The following is a 17,910-nucleotide window of genomic DNA, read 5'->3' as shown; positions in this document are numbered from 1 at the left end:
TCATCAAATACAGATATATGAGATATACTTAAGATATAGTGGAGGAAACAGGATCAGAGACGCAGACAATAATGTGCATAGGGCCAAGGGACCAATTGATATGTCCCACCTGTGGAGAATAAAGGCACTATCAGGTTGAGTGCTAGATATAGCATATATTACATACCCTCCTACATCTCAGCACTTACTTCGTGTCCTAGGCAATCAGGAAGCTAAAGGGCCCAACGAGATAAGGGCCAGTACTTTACCCAGAAAGCTGTAAACAAAGAAGTTTTCAAATAATATAAGGCATACTCCATGCCAAGATGTTCATTTGCCAGTGCTAACTATGCGGTCCTTACTTACATTTAGGCTGCGTCCCAGTAGCGTCCTGTTCCTCCTACTACTCACACTCACTCTGGTCTCCCTAAATATCCCCTTACCAGCTGTTCAAATTCGGCGCTGATTGCCATGTCAGGTGAGTCACTACCGGAAGTGAGACGCCACAGTCTGCGTCATTGCCGGTCCGTGAGCCGCATACAGATTCCTTACGGTCCCTATGACGGTACGTCACTTCCTGTGCCTTCTGATACGTCACTTCCTGCGCCGTCATATGGAACGCATGGAACGGCCATATCCGGTCTCGTGAAACGCATAATCGCGTCACATCCGGTTTAGCCGTCCCATTCAGAAGGCATCAGGTGCTATGTCATAGGGGGCGGCCCCATGGATCTAGCTACATCGTAAATAGATATATACACAGCATAGACTTACAGCGGCGATCCAATATGTGGATATCATGTTCAGAAAGGAGACAGCTAGTAGGGGGCAGGGGGGTTAGGTGTGAGAATGATATGCAAACGTCCATTTCATTAGTTTTCACTAAGGTGTATTGCCTAATCAATAGGTGACACCTAATGCACATAAGATTTTTCACGTGCAGTTTCTGGATACAGAACGTATCCTAATCATTTCATCATGGCTAAAATAAAGTCACTGAGTAGCGCTATTTCTGATCAGAGGGATGAAGGGATAAACATATAGCCACCCCCGCAGGTTACAAAAAACAAGAAAAGGTGAGTCTTTCATTGATCCCAAGTGGTGCCTGGGATTTAAAGCGGTGAATCCAGACGCACTCTTTCTGGAGGATTTTCCGATCCCAGTCCCCACCCCTAGGTGACAGTGGGATGGTTTCTAGGATCGAAAACCTCAGGCAGCTGGGATCACCATCATGGATATCGATCACATGTGATGCGACTGGTGTGATCTTCTTCTTAACCACGTCGTTCACATGTTCACAAATCCGTCGCCTGACCTCTCTGATGGTCTTGCCTATATAATCCATAGGGCAAGGGCACTGGCATATATATACCGCACCCTTGCTCCTACAGTTGTAAAAATCTCTAATTTGATAGGCTTGACCAGTGACTGAGCAGGTAATGGATTTTGCAGTAGAGATAAAGGCACAGGCTTTACAGGAGCCGCATTTGAACATACCGCAAGGCTTGCGGTCCAGCCAGGTCCCCACTCCACTTGGTGTAGTGTAGTGGCTGTGGACAAGGCGGTCTCTTAAACTCCTCCCCCTCCTATATGTAACACTTGGTTGTTTAGTGAGTACACTCTTAAGGTCCGGGTCCATATGTAGGATGGGCCAGTACCTTTTCAAAACTGCCATTACCTCCGTGTTTGCTGAGTCAAACATAGATATCAGGCGTATTGGTTGTTGTCCACTCTGTGCCTTGGGTTTAGGTATGAGGAGCTCGGTACGTTCCCTACCTACGGCATTCTGGAACGCGCCCCCAAGAACCGTCTGAGGGTAGCCCCTCTCCCTAAATCTCGTCTGTAGCTTCTTGGCCTCACTGTAAAACGCTTCACCCTCAGAGCAATTTCTCCGGGTCCTCAGGTATTGGCCCCTCGGTATACCACGTTTAAGAGGTGTCGGGTGATGACTCTCCCAATGTAGCAAAGAGTTGGTTGCGGTTTCCTTTCTGTACATATCTGCAATCAGTCTATCACCCTCCCTGGTTATCCGTACATCAAGGAAAGGAATTGTATGGGGGTCGAACTCGAAGGTAAACCGCAAACCAATATCATTGCCATTGAGGGCCCCGACAAACTCTCTGAGTTCCTCTGACCCACCCTTCCAAATCACAAAGATGTCATCTATATAGCGCGTCCAGAAGGTGATCTTGTCAGACCACCAAGTCACATCATCTGGAAACACGCATGTGTCCTCCCACCAGCCCAGGAAGAGGTTAGCATAGGTGGGGGCACAAGGGCTCCCCATTGCCGTCCCCCTGAGCTGGTGGTAGAACCGTGAATTGAAAAGGAAGAAGTTGTGGGTCAGAGTAAACTCAAGAAGTCTGAGGATGAAGTTGTTATGTGCTCTACAGTGGATATCTCTTGTCTTCAGAAAGTAGTCTGCGGCAAAAAGGCCCTTGTTGTGTGGAATTGAACTGTACAAGGATTCCACGTCTATACTGGCCAGTATACACCCCTGATCCACATTGATCGCCTCAATCTTGCTGAGGAAGTCCATCGTGTCCCTCGTGTACGAGGGTAGGGCCACGACGAACTCCCTCAGCACGCGATCAATGTAGATGCCACAGTTCTGTGTAAGGGAACCAACCCCAGAGACGATGGGACGTCCTTTTAGGGGTGTAATGCCCTTATGGACTTTAGGTAATCCATACAAGGTGGCTATGGTAGAATGGGTGGGAAGGAGAAAGTCATACTCAGCCGCCGAAATCAATCTGTCCGTAAGAGCATCAGTCAGGATGATTTTTAATTCATCACGGTACGTATCCGTTGGATTCGTCAATAGTACCCTATAACCCTCCTTGTCTTTCAATAGGTCTAGACACATGGTCTGATAAGCTGCATGGTCATGGATAACTAGGTTACCACCCTTATCAGATGATTTAATAATAATCGATTTATCTTTTTCAAGGGCAGTAAGTGCTGACATCTCTGCTCGAGACAGATTGAAATGGCGGGGAGATAACCCTTCCAACTTCTCAAGATCGTTCGTTACCATCTGCATGAAGATGTCCACACACTCGTAGTTCATGGGTGGGGGCATCTTCCTGCTAGTCGGCTTGAGATTAGTGTACGGTCCCTGTCCTGGTCGACGGCTACCTTCCTCTCCCAATTCACATAGGGAATGCAGTGAGGTCAAGTCACCCTCACTCAGGCCAAGTCTGGTACAAGTTTGTCTGTCATTTTCCCTGAAAAACTTATGCCATTTAAGACGTCTAATGAACAGACTCAAATCCTTTGTCCATGTAAACAAGCAGAAATTGGTAGTTGGAACAAAAGATAGACCCTTGCTTAATACACCAAGCTCAAGTGTACTAAGTGTCCGCGACGTCAGATTGATAACCTGCAGCCCTCCCTTCAAGCCCTGTCGGTCCTGTTCCTGTCCCGCAAGTGGTAAGAGACCTGGCTTTTCTCTAAAAAAGAGGCAGATGAGGAGGATGGGGGATGTGGTGCCGGAGGACCATTGGATGAAACAGCAGCAGGATAGGATGATGGACCAGAGGAGTAAGATGATGTACCAGAGGAGTAGTTTACCCCCCCTGGGCGGCCCCTCCCGCCACCACCACCTTTCTGCCATCGTCGTCTACCCCTTCTCCCTGTCTGTGTAGTACCTCTACCTCTATATGTACCAACCGACAGTTCAGTGTCAGAGGAGTCCACTTCAGATGTGGACACCTCGGACACCAAAGATACGGTGTTGGTAAGTTGTTGGATATAGGCCCTGTTTTCTCTAAACTCAGAGAGGTCACGCAGAAACTGTCTATGCTTTCTTTCTTTTATGACGGTTTGGAATCTCTCAACGGACACTTGAAGGGAGGTCTCCCGTCTAGCAAAGTCGGGATCGTCCTTATATGTGAGAGCAAGTGCAATCTGCTCTTGTAGGCCAACGGATGTTTTATCAAACATCAGTTTCTCCTCCTCAAGAAGGATTTGCATAAGGTTTAAGGAACTACAGGTCAGTTGTTCCTCCCACCTAGTTGTCAGAGATGGCGACGCTATACGTTCTGCTGGCCTTACTTGGAGACGAAGTCCTTTAGGGACTATCTTGTGTTCCAGATAGCTCTCAAGGCAGCGTATCTCCCACCAGGATTTAATGTTTTCTTTGTACCTGTTATACAGGTCCCAAAAAACCTGTTTACAGGTGGCCGATGTGTTAAGTCCCGGAATCTCTCTGTCAGAGAAGATATCCTGCGCTTCTTTAATCAGAGCCTCAGTAAATAACGTGCCAGATAAAAAATTGGCCATAGTATACAAAGAAATATATGTCCAGCTAAATCAATATCAATATGGTACAGAAGGATCATAAAGTCAAAAAGTGTCCAGCAGTATTGATCCCTTTAAAACATAACTTTTACTTATTCATCTTATATAAAATAATACCACCGTAGTGGTTCACCAGTGAAGATTAGTGAGACAAACGACAAATAACAAACAATAATAGATGCTTCTGGGAGCCTTCCTTAGATATATCAAGTGGTGAGTGAACACAGGGCAGCTAAGGGGAGCAGTAGGTAAATCTAACCTGTCCCTTTCACTCACCCTGTCTATTTCCTCAGCCCAGGGACGTCCCCTGATGGTGGAGACTCCCTGTCCTCGTGCCTGGGCTGACTGCCCTGCGTTTACCCTCCTCTCAAAAAATGTATATAATGAAAAATATTTAACACAGCTCCCCAGAAGCTGACGGGTGATACTCTGTGTCCTAGGTAAAAAATTACCAACATGGACACCAATAGATAAAACAAGACCAAATGGTATTTGTAAATAGGTGAACAATTATATGTATTGCCTATAGAAATGAGGAACCAGACACTAGGGCATCAAAAGCTGTGTATACCCAGGCTAGTTAATATAACCCCGCACTGAGGCATCAATGCTGTGCATTCCCAGGCTGGTTCATGTAGCCCCTACGCGTTTCCCCTATTCCTAGGTTCATCAGGGGGCATTCACGGTCAAGGGTACAACCGTCATCAAATACAGATATATGAGATATACTTAAGATATAGTGGAGGAAACAGGATCAGAGACGCAGACAATAATGTGCATAGGGCCAAGGGACCAATTGATATGTCCCACCTGTGGAGAATAAAGGCACTATCAGGTTGAGTGCTAGATATAGCATATATTACATACCCTCCTACATCTCAGCACTTACTTCGTGTCCTAGGCAATCAGGAAGCTAAAGGGCCCAACGAGATAAGGGCCAGTACTTTACCCAGAAAGCTGTAAACAAAGAAGTTTTCAAATAATATAAGGCATACTCCATGCCAAGATGTTCATTTGCCAGTGCTAACTATGCGGTCCTTACTTACATTTAGGCTGCGTCCCAGTAGCGTCCTGTTCCTCCTACTACTCACACTCACTCTGGTCTCCCTAAATATCCCCTTACCAGCTGTTCAAATTCGGCGCTGATTGCCATGTCAGGTGAGTCACTACCGGAAGTGAGACGCCACAGTCTGCGTCATTGCCGGTCCGTGAGCCGCATACAGATTCCTTACGGTCCCTATGACGGTACGTCACTTCCTGTGCCTTCTGATACGTCACTTCCTGCGCCGTCATATGGAACGCATGGAACGGCCATATCCGGTCTCGTGAAACGCATAATCGCGTCACATCCGGTTTAGCCGTCCCATTCAGAAGGCATCAGGTGCTATGTCATAGGGGGCGGCCCCATGGATCTAGCTACATCGTAAATAGATATATACACAGCATAGACTTACAGCGGCGATCCAATATGTGGATATCATGTTCAGAAAGGAGACAGCTAGTAGGGGGCAGGGGGGTTAGGTGTGAGAATGATATGCAAACGTCCATTTCATTAGTTTTCACTAAGGTGTATTGCCTAATCAATAGGTGACACCTAATGCACATAAGATTTTTCACGTGCAGTTTCTGGATACAGAACGTATCCTAATCATTTCATCATGGCTAAAATAAAGTCACTGAGTAGCGCTATTTCTGATCAGAGGGATGAAGGGATAAACATATAGCCACCCCCGCAGGTTACAAAAAACAAGAAAAGGTGAGTCTTTCATTGATCCCAAGTGGTGCCTGGGATTTAAAGCGGTGAATCCAGACGCACTCTTTCTGGAGGATTTTCCGATCCCAGTCCCCACCCCTAGGTGACAGTGGGATGGTTTCTAGGATCGAAAACCTCAGGCAGCTGGGATCACCATCATGGATATCGATCACATGTGATGCGACTGGTGTGATCTTCTTCTTAACCACGTCGTTCACATGTTCACAAATCCGTCGCCTGACCTCTCTGATGGTCTTGCCTATATAATCCATAGGGCAAGGGCACTGGCATATATATACCGCACCCTTGCTCCTACAGTTGTAAAAATCTCTAATTTGATAGGCTTGACCAGTGACTGAGCAGGTAATGGATTTTGCAGTAGAGATAAAGGCACAGGCTTTACAGGAGCCGCATTTGAACATACCGCAAGGCTTGCGGTCCAGCCAGGTCCCCACTCCACTTGGTGTAGTGTAGTGGCTGTGGACAAGGCGGTCTCTTAAACTCCTCCCCCTCCTATATGTAACACTTGGTTGTTTAGTGAGTACACTCTTAAGGTCCGGGTCCATATGTAGGATGGGCCAGTACCTTTTCAAAACTGCCATTACCTCCGTGTTTGCTGAGTCAAACATAGATATCAGGCGTATTGGTTGTTGTCCACTCTGTGCCTTGGGTTTAGGTATGAGGAGCTCGGTACGTTCCCTACCTACGGCATTCTGGAACGCGCCCCCAAGAACCGTCTGAGGGTAGCCCCTCTCCCTAAATCTCGTCTGTAGCTTCTTGGCCTCACTGTAAAACGCTTCACCCTCAGAGCAATTTCTCCGGGTCCTCAGGTATTGGCCCCTCGGTATACCACGTTTAAGAGGTGTCGGGTGATGACTCTCCCAATGTAGCAAAGAGTTGGTTGCGGTTTCCTTTCTGTACATATCTGCAATCAGTCTATCACCCTCCCTGGTTATCCGTACATCAAGGAAAGGAATTGTATGGGGGTCGAACTCGAAGGTAAACCGCAAACCAATATCATTGCCATTGAGGGCCCCGACAAACTCTCTGAGTTCCTCTGACCCACCCTTCCAAATCACAAAGATGTCATCTATATAGCGCGTCCAGAAGGTGATCTTGTCAGACCACCAAGTCACATCATCTGGAAACACGCATGTGTCCTCCCACCAGCCCAGGAAGAGGTTAGCATAGGTGGGGGCACAAGGGCTCCCCATTGCCGTCCCCCTGAGCTGGTGGTAGAACCGTGAATTGAAAAGGAAGAAGTTGTGGGTCAGAGTAAACTCAAGAAGTCTGAGGATGAAGTTGTTATGTGCTCTACAGTGGATATCTCTTGTCTTCAGAAAGTAGTCTGCGGCAAAAAGGCCCTTGTTGTGTGGAATTGAACTGTACAAGGATTCCACGTCTATACTGGCCAGTATACACCCCTGATCCACATTGATCGCCTCAATCTTGCTGAGGAAGTCCATCGTGTCCCTCGTGTACGAGGGTAGGGCCACGACGAACTCCCTCAGCACGCGATCAATGTAGATGCCACAGTTCTGTGTAAGGGAACCAACCCCAGAGACGATGGGACGTCCTTTTAGGGGTGTAATGCCCTTATGGACTTCTGTCTCGAGCAGAGATGTCAGCACTTACTGCCCTTGAAAAAGATAAATCGATTATTATTAAATCATCTGATAAGGGTGGTAACCTAGTTATCCTTGACCATGCAGCTTATCAGACCATGTGTCTAGACCTATTGAAAGACAAGGAGGGTTATAGGGTACTATTGACGAATCCAACGGATACGTACCGTGATGAATTAAAAATCATCCTGACTGATGCTCTTACGGACAGATTGATTTCGGCGGCTGAGTATGACTTTCTCCTTCCCACCCATTCTACCATAGCCACCTTGTATGGATTACCTAAAGTCCATAAGGGCATTACACCCCTAAAAGGACGTCCCATCGTCTCTGGGGTTGGTTCCCTTACACAGAACTGTGGCATCTACATTGATCGCGTGCTGAGGGAGTTCGTCGTGGCCCTACCCTCGTACACGAGGGACACGATGGACTTCCTCAGCAAGATTGAGGCGATCAATGTGGATCAGGGGTGTATACTGGCCAGTATAGACGTGGAATCCTTGTACAGTTCAATTCCACACAACAAGGGCCTTTTTGCCGCAGACTACTTTCTGAAGACAAGAGATATCCACTGTAGAGCACATAACAACTTCATCCTCAGACTTCTTGAGTTTACTCTGACCCACAACTTCTTCCTTTTCAATTCACGGTTCTACCACCAGCTCAGGGGGACGGCAATGGGGAGCCCTTGTGCCCCCACCTATGCTAACCTCTTCCTGGGCTGGTGGGAGGACACATGCGTGTTTCCAGATGATGTGACTTGGTGGTCTGACAAGATCACCTTCTGGACGCGCTATATAGATGACATCTTTGTGATTTGGAAGGGTGGGTCAGAGGAACTCAGAGAGTTTGTCGGGGCCCTCAATGGCAATGATATTGGTTTGCGGTTTACCTTCGAGTTCGACCCCCATACAATTCCTTTCCTTGATGTACGGATAACCAGGGAGGGTGATAGACTGATTGCAGATATGTACAGAAAGGAAACCGCAACCAACTCTTTGCTACATTGGGAGAGTCATCACCCGACACCTCTTAAACGTGGTATACCGAGGGGCCAATACCTGAGGACCCGGAGAAATTGCTCTGAGGGTGAAGCGTTTTACAGTGAGGCCAAGAAGCTACAGACGAGATTTAGGGAGAGGGGCTACCCTCAGACGGTTCTTGGGGGCGCGTTCCAGAATGCCGTAGGTAGGGAACGTACCGAGCTCCTCATACCTAAACCCAAGGCACAGAGTGGACAACAACCAATACGCCTGATATCTATGTTTGACTCAGCAAACACGGAGGTAATGGCAGTTTTGAAAAGGTACTGGCCCATCCTACATATGGACCCGGACCTTAAGAGTGTACTCACTAAACAACCAAGTGTTACATATAGGAGGGGGAGGAGTTTAAGAGACCGCCTTGTCCACAGCCACTACACTACACCAAGTGGAGTGGGGACCTGGCTGGACCGCAAGCCTTGCGGTATGTTCAAATGCGGCTCCTGTAAAGCCTGTGCCTTTATCTCTACTGCAAAATCCATTACCTGCTCAGTCACTGGTCAAGCCTATCAAATTAGAGATTTTTACAACTGTAGGAGCAAGGGTGCGGTATATATATGCCAGTGCCCTTGCCCTATGGATTATATAGGCAAGACCATCAGAGAGGTCAGGCGACGGATTTGTGAACATGTGAACGACGTGGTTAAGAAGAAGATCACACCAGTCGCATCACATGTGATCGATATCCATGATGGTGATCCCAGCTGCCTGAGGTTTTCGATCCTAGAAACCATCCCACTGTCACCTAGGGGTGGGGACTGGGATCGGAAAATCCTCCAGAAAGAGTGCGTCTGGATTCACCGCTTTAAATCCCAGGCACCACTTGGGATCAATGAAAGACTCACCTTTTCTTGTTTTTTGTAACCTGCGGGGGTGGCTATATGTTTATCCCTTCATCCCTCTGATCAGAAATAGCGCTACTCAGTGACTTTATTTTAGCCATGATGAAATGATTAGGATACGTTCTGTATCCAGAAACTGCACGTGAAAAATCTTATGTGCATTAGGTGTCACCTATTGATTAGGCAATACACCTTAGTGAAAACTAATGAAATGGACGTTTGCATATCATTCTCACACCTAACCCCCCTGCCCCCTACTAGCTGTCTCCTTTCTGAACATGATATCCACATATTGGATCGCCGCTGTAAGTCTATGCTGTGTATATATCTATTTACGATGTAGCTAGATCCATGGGGCCGCCCCCTATGACATAGCACCTGATGCCTTCTGAATGGGACGGCTAAACCGGATGTGACGCGATTATGCGTTTCACGAGACCGGATATGGCCGTTCCATGCGTTCCATATGACGGCGCAGGAAGTGACGTATCAGAAGGCACAGGAAGTGACGTACCGTCATAGGGACCGTAAGGAATCTGTATGCGGCTCACGGACCGGCAATGACGCAGACTGTGGCGTCTCACTTCCGGTAGTGACTCACCTGACATGGCAATCAGCGCCGAATTTGAACAGCTGGTAAGGGGATATTTAGGGAGACCAGAGTGAGTGTGAGTAGTAGGAGGAACAGGACGCTACTGGGACGCAGCCTAAATGTAAGTAAGGACCGCATAGTTAGCACTGGCAAATGAACATCTTGGCATGGAGTATGCCTTATATTATTTGAAAACTTCTTTGTTTACAGCTTTCTGGGTAAAGTACTGGCCCTTATCTCGTTGGGCCCTTTAGCTTCCTGATTGCCTAGGACACGAAGTAAGTGCTGAGATGTAGGAGGGTATGTAATATATGCTATATCTAGCACTCAACCTGATAGTGCCTTTATTCTCCACAGGTGGGACATATCAATTGGTCCCTTGGCCCTATGCACATTATTGTCTGCGTCTCTGATCCTGTTTCCTCCACTATATCTTAAGTATATCTCATATATCTGTATTTGATGACGGTTGTACCCTTGACCGTGAATGCCCCCTGATGAACCTAGGAATAGGGGAAACGCGTAGGGGCTACATGAACCAGCCTGGGAATGCACAGCATTGATGCCTCAGTGCGGGGTTATATTAACTAGCCTGGGTATACACAGCTTTTGATGCCCTAGTGTCTGGTTCCTCATTTCTATAGGCAATACATATAATTGTTCACCTATTTACAAATACCATTTGGTCTTGTTTTATCTATTGGTGTCCATGTTGGTAATTTTTTACCTAGGACACAGAGTATCACCCGTCAGCTTCTGGGGAGCTGTGTTAAATATTTTTCATTATATACATTTTTTGAGAGGAGGGTAAACGCAGGGCAGTCAGCCCAGGCACGAGGACAGGGAGTCTCCACCATCAGGGGACGTCCCTGGGCTGAGGAAATAGACAGGGTGAGTGAAAGGGACAGGTTAGATTTACCTACTGCTCCCCTTAGCTGCCCTGTGTTCACTCACCACTTGATATATCTAAGGAAGGCTCCCAGAAGCATCTATTATTGTTTGTTATTTGTCGTTTGTCTCACTAATCTTCACTGGTGAACCACTACGGTGGTATTATTTTATATAAGATGAATAAGTAAAAGTTATGTTTTAAAGGGATCAATACTGCTGGACACTTTTTGACTTTATGATCCTTCTGTACCATATTGATATTGATTTAGCTGGACATATATTTCTTTGTATACTATGGCCAATTTTTTATCTGGCACGTTATTTACTGAGGCTCTGATTAAAGAAGCGCAGGATATCTTCTCTGACAGAGAGATTCCGGGACTTAACACATCGGCCACCTGTAAACAGGTTTTTTGGGACCTGTATAACAGGTACAAAGAAAACATTAAATCCTGGTGGGAGATACGCTGCCTTGAGAGCTATCTGGAACACAAGATAGTCCCTAAAGGACTTCGTCTCCAAGTAAGGCCAGCAGAACGTATAGCGTCGCCATCTCTGACAACTAGGTGGGAGGAACAACTGACCTGTAGTTCCTTAAACCTTATGCAAATCCTTCTTGAGGAGGAGAAACTGATGTTTGATAAAACATCCGTTGGCCTACAAGAGCAGATTGCACTTGCTCTCACATATAAGGACGATCCCGACTTTGCTAGACGGGAGACCTCCCTTCAAGTGTCCGTTGAGAGATTCCAAACCGTCATAAAAGAAAGAAAGCATAGACAGTTTCTGCGTGACCTCTCTGAGTTTAGAGAAAACAGGGCCTATATCCAACAACTTACCAACACCGTATCTTTGGTGTCCGAGGTGTCCACATCTGAAGTGGACTCCTCTGACACTGAACTGTCGGTTGGTACATATAGAGGTAGAGGTACTACACAGACAGGGAGAAGGGGTAGACGACGATGGCAGAAAGGTGGTGGTGGCGGGAGGGGCCGCCCAGGGGGGGTAAACTACTCCTCTGGTACATCATCTTACTCCTCTGGTCCATCATCCTATCCTGCTGCTGTTTCATCCAATGGTCCTCCGGCACCACATCCCCCATCCTCCTCATCTGCCTCTTTTTTAGAGAAAAGCCAGGTCTCTTACCACTTGCGGGACAGGAACAGGACCGACAGGGCTTGAAGGGAGGGCTGCAGGTTATCAATCTGACGTCGCGGACACTTAGTACACTTGAGCTTGGTGTATTAAGCAAGGGTCTATCTTTTGTTCCAACTACCAATTTCTGCTTGTTTACATGGACAAAGGATTTGAGTCTGTTCATTAGACGTCTTAAATGGCATAAGTTTTTCAGGGAAAATGACAGACAAACTTGTACCAGACTTGGCCTGAGTGAGGGTGACTTGACCTCACTGCATTCCCTATGTGAATTGGGAGAGGAAGGTAGCCGTCGACCAGGACAGGGACCGTACACTAATCTCAAGCCGACTAGCAGGAAGATGCCCCCACCCATGAACTACGAGTGTGTGGACATCTTCATGCAGATGGTAACGAACGATCTTGAGAAGTTGGAAGGGTTATCTCCCCGCCATTTCAATCTGTCTCGAGCAGAGATGTCAGCACTTACTGCCCTTGAAAAAGATAAATCGATTATTATTAAATCATCTGATAAGGGTGGTAACCTAGTTATCCTTGACCATGCAGCTTATCAGACCATGTGTCTAGACCTATTGAAAGACAAGGAGGGTTATAGGGTACTATTGACGAATCCAACGGATACGTACCGTGATGAATTAAAAATCATCCTGACTGATGCTCTTACGGACAGATTGATTTCGGCGGCTGAGTATGACTTTCTCCTTCCCACCCATTCTACCATAGCCACCTTGTATGGATTACCTAAAGTCCATAAGGGCATTACACCCCTAAAAGGACGTCCCATCGTCTCTGGGGTTGGTTCCCTTACACAGAACTGTGGCATCTACATTGATCGCGTGCTGAGGGAGTTCGTCGTGGCCCTACCCTCGTACACGAGGGACACGATGGACTTCCTCAGCAAGATTGAGGCGATCAATGTGGATCAGGGGTGTATACTGGCCAGTATAGACGTGGAATCCTTGTACAGTTCAATTCCACACAACAAGGGCCTTTTTGCCGCAGACTACTTTCTGAAGACAAGAGATATCCACTGTAGAGCACATAACAACTTCATCCTCAGACTTCTTGAGTTTACTCTGACCCACAACTTCTTCCTTTTCAATTCACGGTTCTACCACCAGCTCAGGGGGACGGCAATGGGGAGCCCTTGTGCCCCCACCTATGCTAACCTCTTCCTGGGCTGGTGGGAGGACACATGCGTGTTTCCAGATGATGTGACTTGGTGGTCTGACAAGATCACCTTCTGGACGCGCTATATAGATGACATCTTTGTGATTTGGAAGGGTGGGTCAGAGGAACTCAGAGAGTTTGTCGGGGCCCTCAATGGCAATGATATTGGTTTGCGGTTTACCTTCGAGTTCGACCCCCATACAATTCCTTTCCTTGATGTACGGATAACCAGGGAGGGTGATAGACTGATTGCAGATATGTACAGAAAGGAAACCGCAACCAACTCTTTGCTACATTGGGAGAGTCATCACCCGACACCTCTTAAACGTGGTATACCGAGGGGCCAATACCTGAGGACCCGGAGAAATTGCTCTGAGGGTGAAGCGTTTTACAGTGAGGCCAAGAAGCTACAGACGAGATTTAGGGAGAGGGGCTACCCTCAGACGGTTCTTGGGGGCGCGTTCCAGAATGCCGTAGGTAGGGAACGTACCGAGCTCCTCATACCTAAACCCAAGGCACAGAGTGGACAACAACCAATACGCCTGATATCTATGTTTGACTCAGCAAACACGGAGGTAATGGCAGTTTTGAAAAGGTACTGGCCCATCCTACATATGGACCCGGACCTTAAGAGTGTACTCACTAAACAACCAAGTGTTACATATAGGAGGGGGAGGAGTTTAAGAGACCGCCTTGTCCACAGCCACTACACTACACCAAGTGGAGTGGGGACCTGGCTGGACCGCAAGCCTTGCGGTATGTTCAAATGCGGCTCCTGTAAAGCCTGTGCCTTTATCTCTACTGCAAAATCCATTACCTGCTCAGTCACTGGTCAAGCCTATCAAATTAGAGATTTTTACAACTGTAGGAGCAAGGGTGCGGTATATATATGCCAGTGCCCTTGCCCTATGGATTATATAGGCAAGACCATCAGAGAGGTCAGGCGACGGATTTGTGAACATGTGAACGACGTGGTTAAGAAGAAGATCACACCAGTCGCATCACATGTGATCGATATCCATGATGGTGATCCCAGCTGCCTGAGGTTTTCGATCCTAGAAACCATCCCACTGTCACCTAGGGGTGGGGACTGGGATCGGAAAATCCTCCAGAAAGAGTGCGTCTGGATTCACCGCTTTAAATCCCAGGCACCACTTGGGATCAATGAAAGACTCACCTTTTCTTGTTTTTTGTAACCTGCGGGGGTGGCTATATGTTTATCCCTTCATCCCTCTGATCAGAAATAGCGCTACTCAGTGACTTTATTTTAGCCATGATGAAATGATTAGGATACGTTCTGTATCCAGAAACTGCACGTGAAAAATCTTATGTGCATTAGGTGTCACCTATTGATTAGGCAATACACCTTAGTGAAAACTAATGAAATGGACGTTTGCATATCATTCTCACACCTAACCCCCCTGCCCCCTACTAGCTGTCTCCTTTCTGAACATGATATCCACATATTGGATCGCCGCTGTAAGTCTATGCTGTGTATATATCTATTTACGATGTAGCTAGATCCATGGGGCCGCCCCCTATGACATAGCACCTGATGCCTTCTGAATGGGACGGCTAAACCGGATGTGACGCGATTATGCGTTTCACGAGACCGGATATGGCCGTTCCATGCGTTCCATATGACGGCGCAGGAAGTGACGTATCAGAAGGCACAGGAAGTGACGTACCGTCATAGGGACCGTAAGGAATCTGTATGCGGCTCACGGACCGGCAATGACGCAGACTGTGGCGTCTCACTTCCGGTAGTGACTCACCTGACATGGCAATCAGCGCCGAATTTGAACAGCTGGTAAGGGGATATTTAGGGAGACCAGAGTGAGTGTGAGTAGTAGGAGGAACAGGACGCTACTGGGACGCAGCCTAAATGTAAGTAAGGACCGCATAGTTAGCACTGGCAAATGAACATCTTGGCATGGAGTATGCCTTATATTATTTGAAAACTTCTTTGTTTACAGCTTTCTGGGTAAAGTACTGGCCCTTATCTCGTTGGGCCCTTTAGCTTCCTGATTGCCTAGGACACGAAGTAAGTGCTGAGATGTAGGAGGGTATGTAATATATGCTATATCTAGCACTCAACCTGATAGTGCCTTTATTCTCCACAGGTGGGACATATCAATTGGTCCCTTGGCCCTATGCACATTATTGTCTGCGTCTCTGATCCTGTTTCCTCCACTATATCTTAAGTATATCTCATATATCTGTATTTGATGACGGTTGTACCCTTGACCGTGAATGCCCCCTGATGAACCTAGGAATAGGGGAAACGCGTAGGGGCTACATGAACCAGCCTGGGAATGCACAGCATTGATGCCTCAGTGCGGGGTTATATTAACTAGCCTGGGTATACACAGCTTTTGATGCCCTAGTGTCTGGTTCCTCATTTCTATAGGCAATACATATAATTGTTCACCTATTTACAAATACCATTTGGTCTTGTTTTATCTATTGGTGTCCATGTTGGTAATTTTTTACCTAGGACACAGAGTATCACCCGTCAGCTTCTGGGGAGCTGTGTTAAATATTTTTCATTATATACATTTTTTGAGAGGAGGGTAAACGCAGGGCAGTCAGCCCAGGCACGAGGACAGGGAGTCTCCACCATCAGGGGACGTCCCTGGGCTGAGGAAATAGACAGGGTGAGTGAAAGGGACAGGTTAGATTTACCTACTGCTCCCCTTAGCTGCCCTGTGTTCACTCACCACTTGATATATCTAAGGAAGGCTCCCAGAAGCATCTATTATTGTTTGTTATTTGTCGTTTGTCTCACTAATCTTCACTGGTGAACCACTACGGTGGTATTATTTTATATAAGATGAATAAGTAAAAGTTATGTTTTAAAGGGATCAATACTGCTGGACATTTTTCAAGTGGTCTTAAACTTTTGATCAGGACTGTATAACAAAGTCTGCAGAAAATCTCCTAGTGGTCTATTTTTTGCGGTGCAGGAGGATCATGGATCCATTTAATTGTGTTCCCCAATGCACAGAATGGTAGCACGTGCCTGTTCGCACAGAATGGTAGCACGTGCCTGCACGAGTCTGCTGCAATCCAGAGATGGTTGTTTTGTTTTCCTGGTGCTTGGTCTCCCTGTTGGTCGGTGGTCTTGGGCTGGGCCAGATCTTAATAGAGCGGCTTCTCTCTTTGCTTTCTGTTGGTGGCCTCATGGGTCTCATTTGTCTACCAGAGACGTTTTTCTCTCTCAGGGCAGATTTAAATTTTTCTAAAAGAATATTGAGGCCACCTAATATAAAAGAGTCCACAGAATATCTACTATTAAGGGAAATAGAAGAGGCAGTAAATCATAATGAGCTTTTGCTGGGCTTAGTTCACTAAGTGGGCTTGTGAATAAGTGGAGTTAAAGAACCGGAGTTTAAAGGAAATCTGTCACCAGGATAATCGCTATTGAAGTAAAGGCATGGCCTAATAGCACGTAGTACCTTATTTCCAGATATGCCTTTGTTTCAGCAATAGGTGTTTTCTATCTTCTGAAAATCCAGTTTAAGGTGCCCAGAAGGTAGGTATTCTTGCACAAAGGAGCCCAAGCACGTTTTCCGCTAGAGCCCAAGTCCGCCCTCATGCAGAGTCCAAGCTCGCCTCCTCTCCGCTCTGACATGACGCCCCCTGCCACAATGTGTCCACCCACCCCTCCTACATCACATTCAAGCCATAACTCCACCCCCCCTTTTCCCTGCTGTATTGTGTTTAAATATTGTGCATGGCAGAACAGTCGCAATCTGCGACTTCTCCCCGCTCACGCCAGGTCTAAAATTATAGGTGTGACGTGGGCGGGGAAGGGGACGGGCCCATCTCATTTACCATTTAATATGCCTGTTTTACGTGCAGAAAAAGGTCTAAATGTTAGACAGCTAGGAACCCTGCTTACATTTAGAACTGGCGGAGGATCCGTCAAAGTTATGAAAAGGCCGGCGCCTCTACATAACCGTGCCAGATCCGCCGCCACCTTAGGGCTTTGTTAAGACCGGCCTCTAAAATGCTGGTCTTCATAAATGTGCCCCTTAATTTTAAAAAGGCAAATTTCACAGGGTTGAACGCTGCACTTCAGGATATAGACTGGGAGCAACTATTGTCACAAAATGACATTAATGCTAAATGGGAGTGCTTTAAATCTACTTTGGATAAGGCCTCATGCACACGACCGTTGTATGCATCCGCGGCCGTTGTTCCGTTTTCCGTTTTCCGTTTTTTTTCACGGACCCATTGACTTTCAATGGGTCTGTGGAAAAATCGGAAAATGCACCGTTTTGCAGCTGCATCCGTGATCCGTGTTTCCTGTCCATCAAAAAAATAAGACCTGTCCTATTTTTTTGACGGACAATGGTTCCCGGACCCATTCAAGTCAATCGGTCTGTGAAAAAACACGGATGCACACAAGATTGCCATCCGCGTCCGTCATCCTTGTCCGTAGGCTACTTTCACACAGACGGATCCGCTGATCCGTCTGCATAAAAGCTTTTTAGATCAGATTTTTCACTTCGTGAAAACTCAGATCCGACAGTATATTCTAACACAGAGGCGT

The sequence above is a fragment of the Bufo bufo genome, chromosome 3 (assembly GCF_905171765.1).
Source record: "Bufo bufo chromosome 3, aBufBuf1.1, whole genome shotgun sequence".
Lineage (NCBI taxonomy): Eukaryota > Metazoa > Chordata > Amphibia > Anura > Bufonidae > Bufo > Bufo bufo.
Note: the sequence above shows the minus strand (reverse complement) of the source record.